The sequence below is a fragment of the Phyllobates terribilis genome, unplaced genomic scaffold (genome assembly GCF_046119375.1).
Source record: "Phyllobates terribilis strain yellow unplaced genomic scaffold, ASM4611937v1 Scaffold_40__1_contigs__length_11209783, whole genome shotgun sequence".
NCBI classification, from domain to species: domain Eukaryota; kingdom Metazoa; phylum Chordata; class Amphibia; order Anura; family Dendrobatidae; genus Phyllobates; species Phyllobates terribilis.
Window position 1 is genome coordinate 3,621,760 of NW_027362800.1, and position 16,826 is coordinate 3,638,585.

The 16,826-nt window shown below is 45.7% G+C and overlaps 11 non-coding genes and 2 pseudogenes across 11 annotated transcripts; all 13 read right to left on the reverse strand.

The window, feature by feature from the left end:
• Window positions 1–391: 391 nt before the first annotated feature.
• Window positions 392–483, reverse strand: LOC141186201 (U2 spliceosomal RNA; annotated as a pseudogene).
• Window positions 484–1,605: 1,122 nt separating this feature from the next.
• On the reverse strand, window positions 1,606–1,796 carry LOC141184144 (U2 spliceosomal RNA). The gene has a single exon (XR_012258927.1). It is a non-coding gene; the product is annotated as a U2 spliceosomal RNA (small nuclear RNA).
• A 1,124-nt stretch (window positions 1,797–2,920) lies between these two features.
• On the reverse strand, window positions 2,921–3,111 carry LOC141184698 (U2 spliceosomal RNA). Its single transcript, XR_012259429.1, has one exon. It is a non-coding gene; the product is annotated as a U2 spliceosomal RNA (small nuclear RNA).
• Window positions 3,112–4,233: 1,122 nt separating this feature from the next.
• On the reverse strand, window positions 4,234–4,424 carry LOC141184699 (U2 spliceosomal RNA). The gene has a single exon (XR_012259430.1). It is a non-coding gene; the product is annotated as a U2 spliceosomal RNA (small nuclear RNA).
• Window positions 4,425–5,544: 1,120 nt separating this feature from the next.
• On the reverse strand, window positions 5,545–5,735 carry LOC141186919 (U2 spliceosomal RNA). The gene has a single exon (XR_012261153.1). It is a non-coding gene; the product is annotated as a U2 spliceosomal RNA (small nuclear RNA).
• A 1,124-nt stretch (window positions 5,736–6,859) lies between these two features.
• On the reverse strand, window positions 6,860–7,050 carry LOC141186920 (U2 spliceosomal RNA). Its single transcript, XR_012261154.1, has one exon. It is a non-coding gene; the product is annotated as a U2 spliceosomal RNA (small nuclear RNA).
• Window positions 7,051–8,173: 1,123 nt separating this feature from the next.
• On the reverse strand, window positions 8,174–8,364 carry LOC141186921 (U2 spliceosomal RNA). Its single transcript, XR_012261155.1, has one exon. It is a non-coding gene; the product is annotated as a U2 spliceosomal RNA (small nuclear RNA).
• A 1,121-nt stretch (window positions 8,365–9,485) lies between these two features.
• LOC141186924 (U2 spliceosomal RNA) lies at window positions 9,486–9,676 on the reverse strand. The gene has a single exon (XR_012261157.1). It is a non-coding gene; the product is annotated as a U2 spliceosomal RNA (small nuclear RNA).
• Window positions 9,677–10,797: 1,121 nt separating this feature from the next.
• Window positions 10,798–10,988, reverse strand: LOC141186925 (U2 spliceosomal RNA). Its single transcript, XR_012261158.1, has one exon. It is a non-coding gene; the product is annotated as a U2 spliceosomal RNA (small nuclear RNA).
• A 1,124-nt stretch (window positions 10,989–12,112) lies between these two features.
• On the reverse strand, window positions 12,113–12,303 carry LOC141186926 (U2 spliceosomal RNA). Its single transcript, XR_012261159.1, has one exon. It is a non-coding gene; the product is annotated as a U2 spliceosomal RNA (small nuclear RNA).
• A 1,121-nt stretch (window positions 12,304–13,424) lies between these two features.
• On the reverse strand, window positions 13,425–13,615 carry LOC141186927 (U2 spliceosomal RNA). Its single transcript, XR_012261160.1, has one exon. It is a non-coding gene; the product is annotated as a U2 spliceosomal RNA (small nuclear RNA).
• Window positions 13,616–14,736: 1,121 nt separating this feature from the next.
• LOC141185867 (U2 spliceosomal RNA) lies at window positions 14,737–14,922 on the reverse strand. The gene has a single exon (XR_012260465.1). It is a non-coding gene; the product is annotated as a U2 spliceosomal RNA (small nuclear RNA).
• Window positions 14,923–15,711: 789 nt separating this feature from the next.
• Window positions 15,712–15,803, reverse strand: LOC141186296 (U2 spliceosomal RNA; annotated as a pseudogene).
• Between the last annotated feature and the right edge of the window lie 1,023 nt (window positions 15,804–16,826).

Below are 16,826 nucleotides of genomic sequence, written 5' to 3' on the forward strand. Positions count from 1 at the left end.
CAAAATCCTAGTAGGACGTGACACACGTGAATAAGTGGACACACAGTGACAAAGAAATTAAATAAATAGTGAAGGTTTCACAGTATAATACTGCCCGGACCTTCGACCGGGAATTGAAAAAATTCCCCATCCTAAGGCCAGAAGGCCCAGAATAAGGGTGTGTGCGAAGAAAGAAATATTGAAGTGCTTGTGCAAATGTGCCATAAACTCAAGTGGGGTTCCCAATCCCAGTGAGTTAAGGCACCCCAGGGTCGCCACTCCTGGGGCACTTCACACTTCGGGCTTTCGATCTTCCCCGGCCCAATGGTGTCGATCCTGGGGGGCCATGCTTTCCACCAGATGACTATATTAGCCACCTGGCGTACTAACAAGCGCCTAAACCCCAGTGTGCATAATGTATCAATCTACTAGGGCGGCCAACATCCAAAACCGCCTTTTCGAAAGATACTACACTTGATCTTAGCCAAAAGGCCGAGAAGCGATAACCAGAATTGGTTTCCGACTACGGTGCCACCCAAGGATTCTGAAAAGTCCATTTGTGGAGATGGCCACCTGGACTCCCGTTAAGAAGACATGCTGTCAACCTCTAGATCCCTCACATGCCTGCACTTTTCGGCTTGCTGCTGCTGCAATCCACGCGTTTTAGATCTGCATAACTCCACCTCTTTTAGCACAGTACCCTCAACCCCCGGCTGTTCCCACCCGCCTCAACACCGTTGGAAGGGAGGAGAACCAATTAAGGCGGGGGGGGGGGGTGGAACGAGCAGCTGTCTACCCTTAGCAGGAGGGTTGCTGATTAATTACCTCTCCTGCTGCTGCTGCTGCTGGCTGTCCAGCAGCAGACTGAAGGTGGCTGCTGCTGTGCGCAGGTATATAAAGGCTCAGAGCCTATTATGACACGCGCAGCCAGCGTTCCATTGCCACATTCCGTCTACTGCAGGCGGGATACCTGGATGGCTGAATGTCACTGAGAAGCTCACAGAGACCGCCATAAGCAACAGTTTAAAAGAATGCCACAGACTAATCAACCAAACTTTTTGGGTTGGTTTCTCTTTTATAGTCTGCAGGCATTAAATGAAAGAAGTCAGTGTTCCAGCAGAGGGAGACAACGTTTCAGAAAAGGCATTGTAGCAAACCAAAAAAGAAATTTTAAGCGCAGCAGAGTAACCAGCTCACATACCTGTTAGCTCAGGTGAGTTTAAAAGGCTGCTGTTGATAACAAGGGCATTTGCTAAATAGATGGTGTGTGTGCAACAATATACTGAAAGGTCAATTATATTGTGCAGCTTATCTCACCACCTGTAGTTATTTAGGTGAAAGCTCCAAAATGCTTGCCTAATATGTCTGTTTATCCAAAAGGAAGTATAGAGGGAGAGCTAGATAGATAGCATTGCATTACATTACATTACATGGCAATGCAATGCACAGTTGCTGAAGTTGAACCAAAATGAGCTTGTCATCTGGCTTCTGCAACTTTTAACATGAAAAATCCAATGAGGAGAAGAAAAGCAAAGCCAAAGAGTCCATCCCAAAATCCGACAAACAAGCAAAATGAACAAAAAGCATTGAATTCAATTCTTTCTGATTTTAGAAACTGCATTAAAGAATTGGTGCACCGGTCCTGGAGATACTGCAATACCAGGTCAATGCGTGGAGTGGACAGAGCAAGCTCTTTTTCCATCTCCCTGTTCTAAAAATCCATTTAATATATGGTCCCCAGATAGGGGACGTATCAGATATTAAACTGATAAGAACAGATACTACACTTGATCTTAGCCAAAAGGCCGAGAAGCGATAACCAGAATTGGTTTCCGACTACGGTGCCACCCAAGGATTCTGAAAAGTCCATTTGTGGAGATGGCCACCTGGACTCCCGTTAAGAAGACATGCTGTCAACCTCTAGATCCCTCACATGCCTGCACTTTTCGGCTTGCTGCTGCTGCAATCCACACGTTTTAGATCTGCATAACTCCACCTCTTTTAGCACAGTACCCTCAACCCCCGGCTGTTCCCACCCGCCTCAACACCGTTGGAAGGGAGGAGAACAAATTAAGGCGGGGGGGGGGGGGGTGGAACGAGCAGCTGTCTACCCTTAGCAGGAGGGTTGCTGATTAATTACCTCTCCTGCTGCTGCTGCTGCTGGCTGTCCAGCAGCAGACTGAAGGTGGCTGCTGCTGTGCGCAGGTATATAAAGGCTCAGAGCCTATTATGACACGCGCAGCCAGCGTTCCATTGCCACATTCCGTCTACTGCAGGCGGGATACCTGGATGGCTGAATGTCACTGAGAAGCTCACAGAGACCGCCATAAGCAACAGTTTAAAAGAATGCCACAGACTAATCAACCAAACTTTTTGGGTTGGTTTCTCTTTTATAGTCTGCAGGCATTAAATGAAAGAAGTCAGTGTTCCAGCAGAGGGAGACAACGTTTCAGAAAAGGCATTGTAGCAAACCAAAAAAGAAATTTTAAGCGCAGCAGAGTAACCAGCTCACATACCTGTTAGCTCAGGTGAGTTTAAAAGGCTGCTGTTGATAACAAGGGCATTTGCTAAATAGATGGTGTGTGTGCAACAATATACTGAAAGGTCAATTATATTGTGCAGCTTATCTCACCACCTGTAGTTATTTAGGTGAAAGCTCCAAAATGCTTGCCTAATATGTCTGTTTATCCAAAAGGAAGTATAGAGGGAGAGCTAGATAGATAGCATTGCATTACATTACATTACATGGCAATGCAATGCACAGTTGCTGAAGTTGAACCAAAATGAGCTTGTCATCTGGCTTCTGCAACTTTTAACATGAAAAATCCAATGAGGAGAAGAAAAGCAAAGCCAAAGAGTCCATCCCAAAATCCGACAAACAAGCAAAATGAACAAAAAGCATTGAACTCAATTCTTTCTGATTTTAGAAACTGCATTAAAGAAGGGGTGCACCGGTCCTGGAGATACTGCAATACCAGGTCAATGCGTGGAGTGGACAGAGCAAGCACTTTTTCCATCTCCCTGTTCTAAAAATCCATTTAATATATGGTCCCCAGATAGGGGACGTATCAGATATTAAACTGATAAGAACAGATACTACACTTGATCTTAGCCAAAAGGCCGAGAAGCGATAACCAGAATTGGTTTCCGACTACGGTGCCACCCAAGGATTCTGAAAAGTCCATTTGTGGAGATGGCCACCTGGACTCCCGTTAAGAAGACATGCTGTCAACCTCTAGATCCCTCACATGCCTGCACTTTTCGGCTTGCTGCTGCTGCAATCCACGCGTTTTAGATCTGCATAACTCCACCTCTTTTAGCACAGTACCCTCAACCCCCGGCTGTTCCCACCCGCCTCAACACCGTTGGAAGGGAGGAGAACCAATTGAGGCGGGGGGGGGGGGTGGAACGAGCAGCTGTCTACCCTTAGCAGGAGGGTTGCTGATTAATTACCTCTCCTGCTGCTGCTGCTGCTGGCTGTCCAGCAGCAGACTGAAGGTGGCTGCTGCTGTGCGCAGGTATATAAAGGCTCAGAGCCTATTATGACACGCGCAGCCAGCGTTCCATTGCCACATTCCGTCTACTGCAGGCGGGATACCTGGATGGCTGAATGTCACTGAGAAGCTCACAGAGACCGCCATAAGCAACAGTTTAAAAGAATGCCACAGACTAATCAACCAAACTTTTTGGGTTGGTTTCTCTTTTATAGTCTGCAGGCATTAAATGAAAGAAGTCAGTGTTCCAGCAGAGGGAGACAACGTTTCAGAAAAGGCATTGTAGCAAACCAAAAAAGAAATTTTAAGCGCAGCAGAGTAACCAGCTCACATACCTGTTAGCTCAGGTGAGTTTAAAAGGCTGCTGTTGATAACAAGGGCATTTGCTAAATAGATGGTGTGTGTGCAACAATATACTGAAAGGTCAATTATATTGTGCAGCTTATCTCACCACCTGTAGTTATTTAGGTGAAAGCTCCAAAATGCTTGCCTAATATGTCTGTTTATCCAAAAGGAAGTATAGAGGGAGAGCTAGATAGATAGCATTGCATTACATTACATTACATGGCAATGCAATGCACAGTTGCTGAAGTTGAACCAAAATGAGCTTGTCATCTGGCTTCTGCAACTTTTAACATGAAAAATCCAATGAGGAGAAGAAAAGCAAAGCCAAAGAGTCCATCCCAAAATCCGACAAACAAGCAAAATGAACAAAAAGCATTGAATTCAATTCTTTCTGATTTTAGAAACTGCATTAAAGAAGGGGTGCACCGGTCCTGGAGATACTGCAATACCAGGTCAATGCGTGGAGTGGACAGAGCAAGCACTTTTTCCATCTCCCTGTTCTAAAAATCCATTTAATATATGGTCCCCAGATAGGGGACGTATCAGATATTAAACTGATAAGAACAGATACTACACTTGATCTTAGCCAAAAGGCCGAGAAGCGATAACCAGAATTGGTTTCCGACTACGGTGCCACCCAAGGATTCTGAAAAGTCCATTTGTGGAGATGGCCACCTGGACTCCCGTTAAGAAGACATGCTGTCAACCTCTAGATCCCTCACATGCCTGCACTTTTCGGCTTGCTGCTGCTGCAATCCACGCGTTTTAGATCTGCATAACTCCACCTCTTTTAGCACAGTACCCTCAACCCCCGGCTGTTCCCACCCGCCTCAACACCGTTGGAAGGGAGGAGAACCAATTAAGGCGGGGGGGGGGTGGAACGAGCAGCTGTCTACCCTTAGCAGGAGGGTTGCTGATTAATTACCTCTCCTGCTGCTGCTGCTGCTGGCTGTCCAGCAGCAGACTGAAGGTGGCTGCTGCTGTGCGCAGGTATATAAAGGCTCAGAGCCTATTATGACACGCGCAGCCAGCGTTCCATTGCCACATTCCGTCTACTGCAGGCGGGATACCTGGATGGCTGAATGTCACTGAGAAGCTCACAGAGACCGCCATAAGCAACAGTTTAAAAGAATGCCACAGACTAATCAACCAAACTTTTTGGGTTGGTTTCTCTTTTATAGTCTGCAGGCATTAAATGAAAGAAGTCAGTGTTCCAGCAGAGGGAGACAACGTTTCAGAAAAGGCATTGTAGCAAACCAAAAAAGAAATTTTAAGCGCAGCAGAGTAACCAGCTCACATACCTGTTAGCTCAGGTGAGTTTAAAAGGCTGCTGTTGATAACAAGGGCATTTGCTAAATAGATGGTGTGTGTGCAACAATATACTGAAAGGTCAATTATATTGTGCAGCTTATCTCACCACCTGTAGTTATTTAGGTGAAAGCTCCAAAATGCTTGCCTAATATGTCTGTTTATCCAAAAGGAAGTATAGAGGGAGAGCTAGATAGATAGCATTGCATTACATTACATTACATGGCAATGCAATGCACAGTTGCTGAAGTTGAACCAAAATGAGCTTGTCATCTGGCTTCTGCAACTTTTAACATGAAAAATCCAATGAGGAGAAGAAAAGCAAAGCCAAAGAGTCCATCCCAAAATCCGACAAACAAGCAAAATGAACAAAAAGCATTGAATTCAATTCTTTCTGATTTTAGAAACTGCATTAAAGAAGGGGTGCACCGGTCCTGGAGATACTGCAATACCAGGTCAATGCGTGGAGTGGACAGAGCAAGCTCTTTTTCCATCTCCCTGTTCTAAAAATCCATTTAATATATGGTCCCCAGATAGGGGACGTATCAGATATTAAACTGATAAGAACAGATACTACACTTGATCTTAGCCAAAAGGCCGAGAAGCGATAACCAGAATTGGTTTCCGACTACGGTGCCACCCAAGGATTCTGAAAAGTCCATTTGTGGAGATGGCCACCTGGACTCCCGTTAAGAAGACATGCTGTCAACCTCTAGATCCCTCACATGCCTGCACTTTTCGGCTTGCTGCTGCTGCAATCCACGCGTTTTAGATCTGCATAACTCCACCTCTTTTAGCACAGTACCCTCAACCCCCGGCTGTTCCCACCCGCCTCAACACCGTTGGAAGGGAGGAGAACCAATTAAGGCGGGGGGGGGTGGGGTGGAACGAGCAGCTGTCTACCCTTAGCAGGAGGGTTGCTGATTAATTACCTCTCCTGCTGCTGCTGCTGCTGGCTGTCCAGCAGCAGACTGAAGGTGGCTGCTGCTGTGCGCAGGTATATAAAGGCTCAGAGCCTATTATGACACGCGCAGCCAGCGTTCCATTGCCACATTCCGTCTACTGCAGGCGGGATACCTGGATGGCTGAATGTCACTGAGAAGCTCACAGAGACCGCCATAAGCAACAGTTTAAAAGAATGCCACAGACTAATCAACCAAACTTTTTGGGTTGGTTTCTCTTTTATAGTCTGCAGGCATTAAATGAAAGAAGTCAGTGTTCCAGCAGAGGGAGACAACGTTTCAGAAAAGGCATTGTAGCAAACCAAAAAAGAAATTTTAAGCGCAGCAGAGTAACCAGCTCACATACCTGTTAGCTCAGGTGAGTTTAAAAGGCTGCTGTTGATAACAAGGGCATTTGCTAAATAGATGGTGTGTGTGCAACAATATACTGAAAGGTCAATTATATTGTGCAGCTTATCTCACCACCTGTAGTTATTTAGGTGAAAGCTCCAAAATGCTTGCCTAATATGTCTGTTTATCCAAAAGGAAGTATAGAGGGAGAGCTAGATAGATAGCATTGCATTACATTACATTACATGGCAATGCAATGCACAGTTGCTGAAGTTGAACCAAAATGAGCTTGTCATCTGGCTTCTGCAACTTTTAACATGAAAAATCCAATGAGGAGAAGAAAAGCAAAGCCAAAGAGTCCATCCCAAAATCCGACAAACAAGCAAAATGAACAAAAAGCATTGAATTCAATTCTTTCTGATTTTAGAAACTGCATTAAAGAAGGGGTGCACCGGTCCTGGAGATACTGCAATACCAGGTCAATGCGTGGAGTGGACAGAGCAAGCTCTTTTTCCATCTCCCTGTTCTAAAAATCCATTTAATATATGGTCCCCAGATAGGGGACGTATCAGATATTAAACTGATAAGAACAGATACTACACTTGATCTTAGCCAAAAGGCCGAGAAGCGATAACCAGAATTGGTTTCCGACTACGGTGCCACCCAAGGATTCTGAAAAGTCCATTTGTGGAGATGGCCACCTGGACTCCCGTTAAGAAGACATGCTGTCAACCTCTAGATCCCTCACATGCCTGCACTTTTCGGCTTGCTGCTGCTGCAATCCACGCGTTTTAGATCTGCATAACTCCACCTCTTTTAGCACAGTACCCTCAACCCCCGGCTGTTCCCACCCGCCTCAACACCGTTGGAAGGGAGGAGAACCAATTAAGGCGGGGGGGGGGGGGTGGAATGAGCAGCTGTCTACCCTTAGCAGGAGGGTTGCTGATTAATTACCTCTCCTGCTGCTGCTGCTGCTGGCTGTCCAGCAGCAGACTGAAGGTGGCTGCTGCTGTGCGCAGGTATATAAAGGCTCAGAGCCTATTATGACACGCGCAGCCAGCGTTCCATTGCCACATTCCGTCTACTGCAGGCGGGATACCTGGATGGCTGAATGTCACTGAGAAGCTCACAGAGACCGCCATAAGCAACAGTTTAAAAGAATGCCACAGACTAATCAACCAAACTTTTTGGGTTGGTTTCTCTTTTATAGTCTGCAGGCATTAAATGAAAGAAGTCAGTGTTCCAGCAGAGGGAGACAACGTTTCAGAAAAGGCATTGTAGCAAACCAAAAAAGAAATTTTAAGCGCAGCAGAGTAACCAGCTCACATACCTGTTAGCTCAGGTGAGTTTAAAAGGCTGCTGTTGATAACAAGGGCATTTGCTAAATAGATGGTGTGTGTGCAACAATATACTGAAAGGTCAATTATATTGTGCAGCTTATCTCACCACCTGTAGTTATTTAGGTGAAAGCTCCAAAATGCTTGCCTAATATGTCTGTTTATCCAAAAGGAAGTATAGAGGGAGAGCTAGATAGATAGCATTGCATTACATTACATTACATGGCAATGCAATGCACAGTTGCTGAAGTTGAACCAAAATGAGCTTGTCATCTGGCTTCTGCAACTTTTAACATGAAAAATCCAATGAGGAGAAGAAAAGCAAAGCCAAAGAGTCCATCCCAAAATCCGACAAACAAGCAAAATGAACAAAAAGCATTGAATTCAATTCTTTCTGATTTTAGAAACTGCATTAAAGAAGGGGTGCACCGGTCCTGGAGATACTGCAATACCAGGTCAATGCGTGGAGTGGACAGAGCAAGCTCTTTTTCCATCTCCCTGTTCTAAAAATCCATTTAATATATGGTCCCCAGATAGGGGACGTATCAGATATTAAACTGATAAGAACAGATACTACACTTGATCTTAGCCAAAAGGCCGAGAAGCGATAACCAGAATTGGTTTCCGACTACGGTGCCACCCAAGGATTCTGAAAAGTCCATTTGTGGAGATGGCCACCTGGACTCCCGTTAAGAAGACATGCTGTCAACCTCTAGATCCCTCACATGCCTGCACTTTTCGGCTTGCTGCTGCTGCAATCCACGCGTTTTAGATCTGCATAACTCCACCTCTTTTAGCACAGTACCCTCAACCCCCGGCTGTTCCCACCCGCCTCAACACCGTTGGAAGGGAGGAGAACCAATTAAGGCGGGGGGGGGGGTGGAACGAGCAGCTGTCTACCCTTAGCAGGAGGGTTGCTGATTAATTACCTCTCCTGCTGCTGCTGCTGCTGGCTGTCCAGCAGCAGACTGAAGGTGGCTGCTGCTGTGCGCAGGTATATAAAGGCTCAGAGCCTATTATGACACGCGCAGCCAGCGTTCCATTGCCACATTCCGTCTACTGCAGGCGGGATACCTGGATGGCTGAATGTCACTGAGAAGCTCACAGAGACCGCCATAAGCAACAGTTTAAAAGAATGCCACAGACTAATCAACCAAACTTTTTGGGTTGGTTTCTCTTTTATAGTCTGCAGGCATTAAATGAAAGAAGTCAGTGTTCCAGCAGAGGGAGACAACGTTTCAGAAAAGGCATTGTAGCAAACCAAAAAAGAAATTTTAAGTGCAGCAGAGTAACCAGCTCACATACCTGTTAGCTCAGGTGAGTTTAAAAGGCTGCTGTTGATAACAAGGGCATTTGCTAAATAGATGGTGTGTGTGCAACAATATACTGAAAGGTCAATTATATTGTGCAGCTTATCTCACCACCTGTAGTTATTTAGGTGAAAGCTCCAAAATGCTTGCCTAATATGTCTGTTTATCCAAAAGGAAGTATAGAGGGAGAGCTAGATAGATAGCATTGCATTACATTACATTACATGGCAATGCAATGCACAGTTGCTGAAGTTGAACCAAAATGAGCTTGTCATCTGGCTTCTGCAACTTTTAACATGAAAAATCCAATGAGGAGAAGAAAAGCAAAGCCAAAGAGTCCATCCCAAAATCCGACAAACAAGCAAAATGAACAAAAAGCATTGAATTCAATTCTTTCTGATTTTAGAAACTGCATTAAAGAAGGGGTGCACCGGTCCTGGAGATACTGCAATACCAGGTCAATGCGTGGAGTGGACAGAGCAAGCTCTTTTTCCATCTCCCTGTTCTAAAAATCCATTTAATATATGGTCCCCAGATAGGGGACGTATCAGATATTAAACTGATAAGAACAGATACTACACTTGATCTTAGCCAAAAGGCCGAGAAGCGATAACCAGAATTGGTTTCCGACTACGGTGCCACCCAAGGATTCTGAAAAGTCCATTTGTGGAGATGGCCACCTGGACTCCCGTTAAGAAGACATGCTGTCAACCTCTAGATCCCTCACATGCCTGCACTTTTCGGCTTGCTGCTGCTGCAATCCACGCGTTTTAGATCTGCATAACTCCACCTTTTTTAGCACAGTACCCTCAACCCCCGGCTGTTCCCACCCGCCTCAACACCGTTGGAAGGGAGGAGAACCAATTAAGGCGGGGGGGGGGGTGGAACGAGCAGCTGTCTACCCTTAGCAGGAGGGTTGCTGATTAATTACCTCTCCTGCTGCTGCTGCTGCTGGCTGTCCAGCAGCAGACTGAAGGTGGCTGCTGCTGTGCGCAGGTATATAAAGGCTCAGAGCCTATTATGACACGCGCAGCCAGCGTTCCATTGCCACATTCCGTCTACTGCAGGCGGGATACCTGGATGGCTGAATGTCACTGAGAAGCTCACAGAGACCGCCATAAGCAACAGTTTAAAAGAATGCCACAGACTAATCAACCAAACTTTTTGGGTTGGTTTCTCTTTTATAGTCTGCAGGCATTAAATGAAAGAAGTCAGTGTTCCAGCAGAGGGAGACAACGTTTCAGAAAAGGCATTGTAGCAAACCAAAAAAGAAATTTTAAGCGCAGCAGAGTAACCAGCTCACATACCTGTTAGCTCAGGTGAGTTTAAAAGGCTGCTGTTGATAACAAGGGCATTTGCTAAATAGATGGTGTGTGTGCAACAATATACTGAAAGGTCAATTATATTGTGCAGCTTATCTCACCACCTGTAGTTATTTAGGTGAAAGCTCCAAAATGCTTGCCTAATATGTCTGTTTATCCAAAAGGAAGTATAGAGGGAGAGCTAGATAGATAGCATTGCATTACATTACATTACATGGCAATGCAATGCACAGTTGCTGAAGTTGAACCAAAATGAGCTTGTCATCTGGCTTCTGCAACTTTTAACATGAAAAATCCAATGAGGAGAAGAAAAGCAAAGCCAAAGAGTCCATCCCAAAATCCGACAAACAAGCAAAATGAACAAAAAGCATTGAATTCAATTCTTTCTGATTTTAGAAACTGCATTAAAGAAGGGGTGCACCGGTCCTGGAGATACTGCAATACCAGGTCAATGCGTGGAGTGGACAGAGCAAGCTCTTTTTCCATCTCCCTGTTCTAAAAATCCATTTAATATATGGTCCCCAGATAGGGGACGTATCAGATATTAAACTGATAAGAACAGATACTACACTTGATCTTAGCCAAAAGGCCGAGAAGCGATAACCAGAATTGGTTTCCGACTACGGTGCCACCCAAGGATTCTGAAAAGTCCATTTGTGGAGATGGCCACCTGGACTCCCGTTAAGAAGACATGCTGTCAACCTCTAGATCCCTCACATGCCTGCACTTTTCGGCTTGCTGCTGCTGCAATCCACGCGTTTTAGATCTGCATAACTCCACCTCTTTTAGCACAGTACCCTCAACCCCCGGCTGTTCCCACCCGCCTCAACACCGTTGGAAGGGAGGAGAACCAATTAAGGCGGGGGGGGGGGGGGTGGAACGAGCAGCTGTCTACCCTTAGCAGGAGGGTTGCTGATTAATTACCTCTCCTGCTGCTGCTGCTGCTGGCTGTCCAGCAGCAGACTGAAGGTGGCTGCTGCTGTGCGCAGGTATATAAAGGCTCAGAGCCTATTATGACACGCGCAGCCAGCGTTCCATTGCCACATTCCGTCTACTGCAGGCGGGATACCTGGATGGCTGAATGTCACTGAGAAGCTCACAGAGACCGCCATAAGCAACAGTTTAAAAGAATGCCACAGACTAATCAACCAAACTTTTTGGGTTGGTTTCTCTTTTATAGTCTGCAGGCATTAAATGAAAGAAGTCAGTGTTCCAGCAGAGGGAGACAACGTTTCAGAAAAGGCATTGTAGCAAACCAAAAAAGAAATTTTAAGTGCAGCAGAGTAACCAGCTCACATACCTGTTAGCTCAGGTGAGTTTAAAAGGCTGCTGTTGATAACAAGGGCATTTGCTAAATAGATGGTGTGTGTGCAACAATATACTGAAAGGTCAATTATATTGTGCAGCTTATCTCACCACCTGTAGTTATTTAGGTGAAAGCTCCAAAATGCTTGCCTAATATGTCTGTTTATCCAAAAGGAAGTATAGAGGGAGAGCTAGATAGATAGCATTGCATTACATTACATTACATGGCAATGCAATGCACAGTTGCTGAAGTTGAACCAAAATGAGCTTGTCATCTGGCTTCTGCAACTTTTAACATGAAAAATCCAATGAGGAGAAGAAAAGCAAAGCCAAAGAGTCCATCCCAAAATCCGACAAACAAGCAAAATGAACAAAAAGCATTGAATTCAATTCTTTCTGATTTTAGAAACTGCATTAAAGAAGGGGTGCACCGGTCCTGGAGATACTGCAATACCAGGTCAATGCGTGGAGTGGACAGAGCAAGCTCTTTTTCCATCTCCCTGTTCTAAAAATCCATTTAATATATGGTCCCCAGATAGGGGACGTATCAGATATTAAACTGATAAGAACAGATACTACACTTGATCTTAGCCAAAAGGCCGAGAAGCGATAACCAGAATTGGTTTCCGACTACGGTGCCACCCAAGGATTCTGAAAAGTCCATTTGTGGAGATGGCCACCTGGACTCCCGTTAAGAAGACATGCTGTCAACCTCTAGATCCCTCACATGCCTGCACTTTTCGGCTTGCTGCTGCTGCAATCCACGCGTTTTAGATCTGCATAACTCCACCTTTTTTAGCACAGTACCCTCAACCCCCGGCTGTTCCCACCCGCCTCAACACCGTTGGAAGGGAGGAGAACCAATTAAGGCGGGGGGGGGGGTGGAACGAGCAGCTGTCTACCCTTAGCAGGAGGGTTGCTGATTAATTACCTCTCCTGCTGCTGCTGCTGCTGGCTGTCCAGCAGCAGACTGAAGGTGGCTGCTGCTGTGCGCAGGTATATAAAGGCTCAGAGCCTATTATGACACGCGCAGCCAGCGTTCCATTGCCACATTCCGTCTACTGCAGGCAGGATACCTGGATGGCTGAATGTCACTGAGAAGCTCACAGAGACCGCCATAAGCAACAGTTTAAAAGAATGCCACAGACTAATCAACCAAACTTTTTGGGTTGGTTTCTCTTTTATAGTCTGCAGGCATTAAATGAAAGAAGTCAGTGTTCCAGCAGAGGGAGACAACGTTTCAGAAAAGGCATTGTAGCAAACCAAAAAAGAAATTTTAAGCGCAGCAGAGTAACCAGCTCACATACCTGTTAGCTCAGGTGAGTTTAAAAGGCTGCTGTTGATAACAAGGGCATTTGCTAAATAGATGGTGTGTGTGCAACAATATACTGAAAGGTCAATTATATTGTGCAGCTTATCTCACCACCTGTAGTTATTTAGGTGAAAGCTCCAAAATGCTTGCCTAATATGTCTGTTTATCCAAAAGGAAGTATAGAGGGAGAGCTAGATAGATAGCATTGCATTACATTACATTACATGGCAATGCAATGCACAGTTGCTGAAGTTGAACCAAAATGAGCTTGTCATCTGGCTTCTGCAACTTTTAACATGAAAAATCCAATGAGGAGAAGAAAAGCAAAGCCAAAGAGTCCATCCCAAAATCCGACAAACAAGCAAAATGAACAAAAAGCATTGAATTCAATTCTTTCTGATTTTAGAAACTGCATTAAAGAAGGGGTGCACCGGTCCTGGAGATACTGCAATACCAGGTCAATGCGTGGAGTGGACAGAGCAAGCTCTTTTTCCATCTCCCTGTTCTAAAAATCCATTTAATATATGGTCCCCAGATAGGGGACGTATCAGATATTAAACTGATAAGAACAGATACTACACTTGATCTTAGCCAAAAGGCCGAGAAGCGATAACCAGAATTGGTTTCCGACTACGGTGCCACCCAAGGATTCTGAAAAGTCCATTTGTGGAGATGGCCACCTGGACTCCCGTTAAGAAGACATGCTGTCAACCTCTAGATCCCTCACATGCCTGCACTTTTCGGCTTGCTGCTGCTGCAATCCACGCGTTTTAGATCTGCATAACTCCACCTTTTTTAGCACAGTACCCTCAACCCCCGGCTGTTCCCACCCGCCTCAACACCGTTGGAAGGGAGGAGAACCAATTAAGGCGGGGGGGGGGGTGGAATGAGCAGCTGTCTACCCTTAGCAGGAGGGTTGCTGATTAATTACCTCTCCTGCTGCTGCTGCTGCTGGCTGTCCAGCAGCAGACTGAAGGTGGCTGCTGCTGTGCGCAGGTATATAAAGGCTCAGAGCCTATTATGACACGCGCAGCCAGCGTTCCATTGCCACATTCCGTCTACTGCAGGCGGGATACCTGGATGGCTGAATGTCACTGAGAAGCTCACAGAGACCGCCATAAGCAACAGTTTAAAAGAATGCCACAGACTAATCAACCAAACTTTTTGGGTTGGTTTCTCTTTTATAGTCTGCAGGCATTAAATGAAAGAAGTCAGTGTTCCAGCAGAGGGAGACAACGTTTCAGAAAAGGCATTGTAGCAAACCAAAAAAGAAATTTTAAGCGCAGCAGAGTAACCAGCTCACATACCTGTTAGCTCAGGTGAGTTTAAAAGGCTGCTGTTGATAACAAGGGCATTTGCTAAATAGATGGTGTGTGTGCAACAATATACTGAAAGGTCAATTATATTGTGCAGCTTATCTCACCACCTGTAGTTATTTAGGTGAAAGCTCCAAAATGCTTGCCTAATATGTCTGTTTATCCAAAAGGAAGTATAGAGGGAGAGCTAGATAGATAGCATTGCATTACATTACATTACATGGCAATGCAATGCACAGTTGCTGAAGTTGAACCAAAATGAGCTTGTCATCTGGCTTCTGCAACTTTTAACATGAAAAATCCAATGAGGAGAAGAAAAGCAAAGCCAAAGAGTCCATCCCAAAATCCGACAAACAAGCAAAATGAACAAAAAGCATTGAATTCAATTCTTTCTGATTTTAGAAACTGCATTAAAGAAGGGGTGCACCGGTCCTGGAGATACTGCAATACCAGGTCAATGCGTGGAGTGGACAGAGCAAGCTCTTTTTCCATCTCCCTGTTCTAAAAATCCATTTAATATATGGTCCCCAGATAGGGGACGTATCAGATATTAAACTGATAAGAACAGATTTTTTTTTTTTTTATCGAAAGCCCGAATTCGTATACAAAACCCGAGTGCGCTTAAAAAAGTGACAAGTGCCACAAAAAAAGTGCACTAGGATGCTGGTCTTCTTGAAACCCTCTCCAAAAGGAGAAGGGTCCCCCAAACCATTCCCCGTCCCTCCGAGCCAAAAGGCCACAGCGAGGAACAGGGACAAAAAGCCACCTCCAGCCGAAGCCAGAGGCGACCCAATCTTACCCCCAGCACCTGCCCGAGTTCTCACCCGAGCAAGGCACTGGGAGCCAAAGACTGTGCTCCCCTCCCGGAAGAGGGGAGCAAACAACGCTCTCCTCCCGAAAGAGGAGAGCCAGGGGGGTTCAGGGGGGAGCGGAACCTGATGGCCACACACTCCCCCCCTAGACCTGCCAAGAGAGGAACCCGTAAGGGAACCGCATCCCGACAAAATCCTAGTAGGACGTGACACACGTGAATAAGTGGACACACAGTGACAAAGAAATTAAATAAATAGTGAAGGTTTCACAGTATAATACTGCCCGGACCTTCGACCGGGAATTGAAAAATTCCCCATCCTAAGGCCAGAAGGCCCGGAATAAGGGTGTGTGCGAAGAAAGAAAATTTGAAGTGCTTGTGCAAATGTGCCATAAACTCAAGTGGGGTTCCCAATCCCAGTGAGTTAAGGCACCCCAGGGTCACCACTCCTGGGGCACTTCACACTTCGGGCTTTCGATCTTCCCCGGCCCAATGGCGTCGATCCTGGGGGGCCATGCTTTCCACCAGATGACTATATTAGCCACCTGGCGTACTAACAAGCGCCTAAACCCCAGTGTGCATAATGTATCAATCTACTAGGGCGGCCAACATCCAAAACCGCCTTTTCTAAAGATACTACACTTGATCTTAGCCAAAAGGCCGAGAAGCGATAACCAGAATTGGTTTCCGACTACGGTGCCACCCAAGGATTCTGAAAAGTCCATTTGTGGAGATGGCCACCTGGACTCCCGTTAAGAAGACATGCTGTCAACCTCTAGATCCCTCACATGCCTGCACTTTTCGGCTTGCTGCTGCTGCAATCCACGCGTTTTAGATCTGCATAACTCCACCTCTTTTAGCAGAGTACCCTCAACCCCCGGCTGTTCCCACCCGCCTCAACACCGTTGGAAGGGAGGAGAGCCAATTAAGGCGGGGGGGGGGTGGAACGAGCAGCTGTCTACCCTTAGCAGGAGGGTTGCTGATTAATTACCTCTCCTGCTGCTGCTGCTGCTGGCTGTCCAGCAGCAGACTGAAGGTGGCTGCTGCTGTGCGCAGGTATATAAAGGCTCAGAGCCTATTATGACACGCGCAGCCAGCGTTCCATTGCCACATTCCGTCTACTGCAGGCGGGATACCTGGATGGCTGAATGTCACTGAGAAGCTCACAGAGACCGCCATAAGCAACAGTTTAAAAGAATGCCACAGACTAATCAACCAAACTTTTTGGGTTGGTTTCTCTTTTATAGTCTGCAGGCATTAAATGAAAGAAGTCAGTGTTCCAGCAGAGGGAGACAACGTTTCAGAAAAGGCATTGTAGCAAACCAAAAAAGAAATTTTAAGCGCAGCAGAGTAACCAGCTCACATACCTGTTAGCTCAGGTGAGTTTAAAAGGCTGCTGTTGATAACAAGGGCATTTGCTAAATAGATGGTGTGTGTGCAACAATATACTGAAAGGTCAATTATATTGTGCAGCTTATCTCACCACCTGTAGTTATTTAGGTGAAAGCTCCAAAATGCTTGCCTAATATGTCTGTTTATCCAAAAGGAAGTATAGAGGGAGAGCTAGATAGATAGCATTGCATTACATTACATTACATGGCAATGCAATGCACAGTTGCTGAAGTTGAACCAAAATGAGCTTGTCATCTGGCTTCTGCAACTTTTAACATGAAAAATCCAATGAGGAGAAGAAAA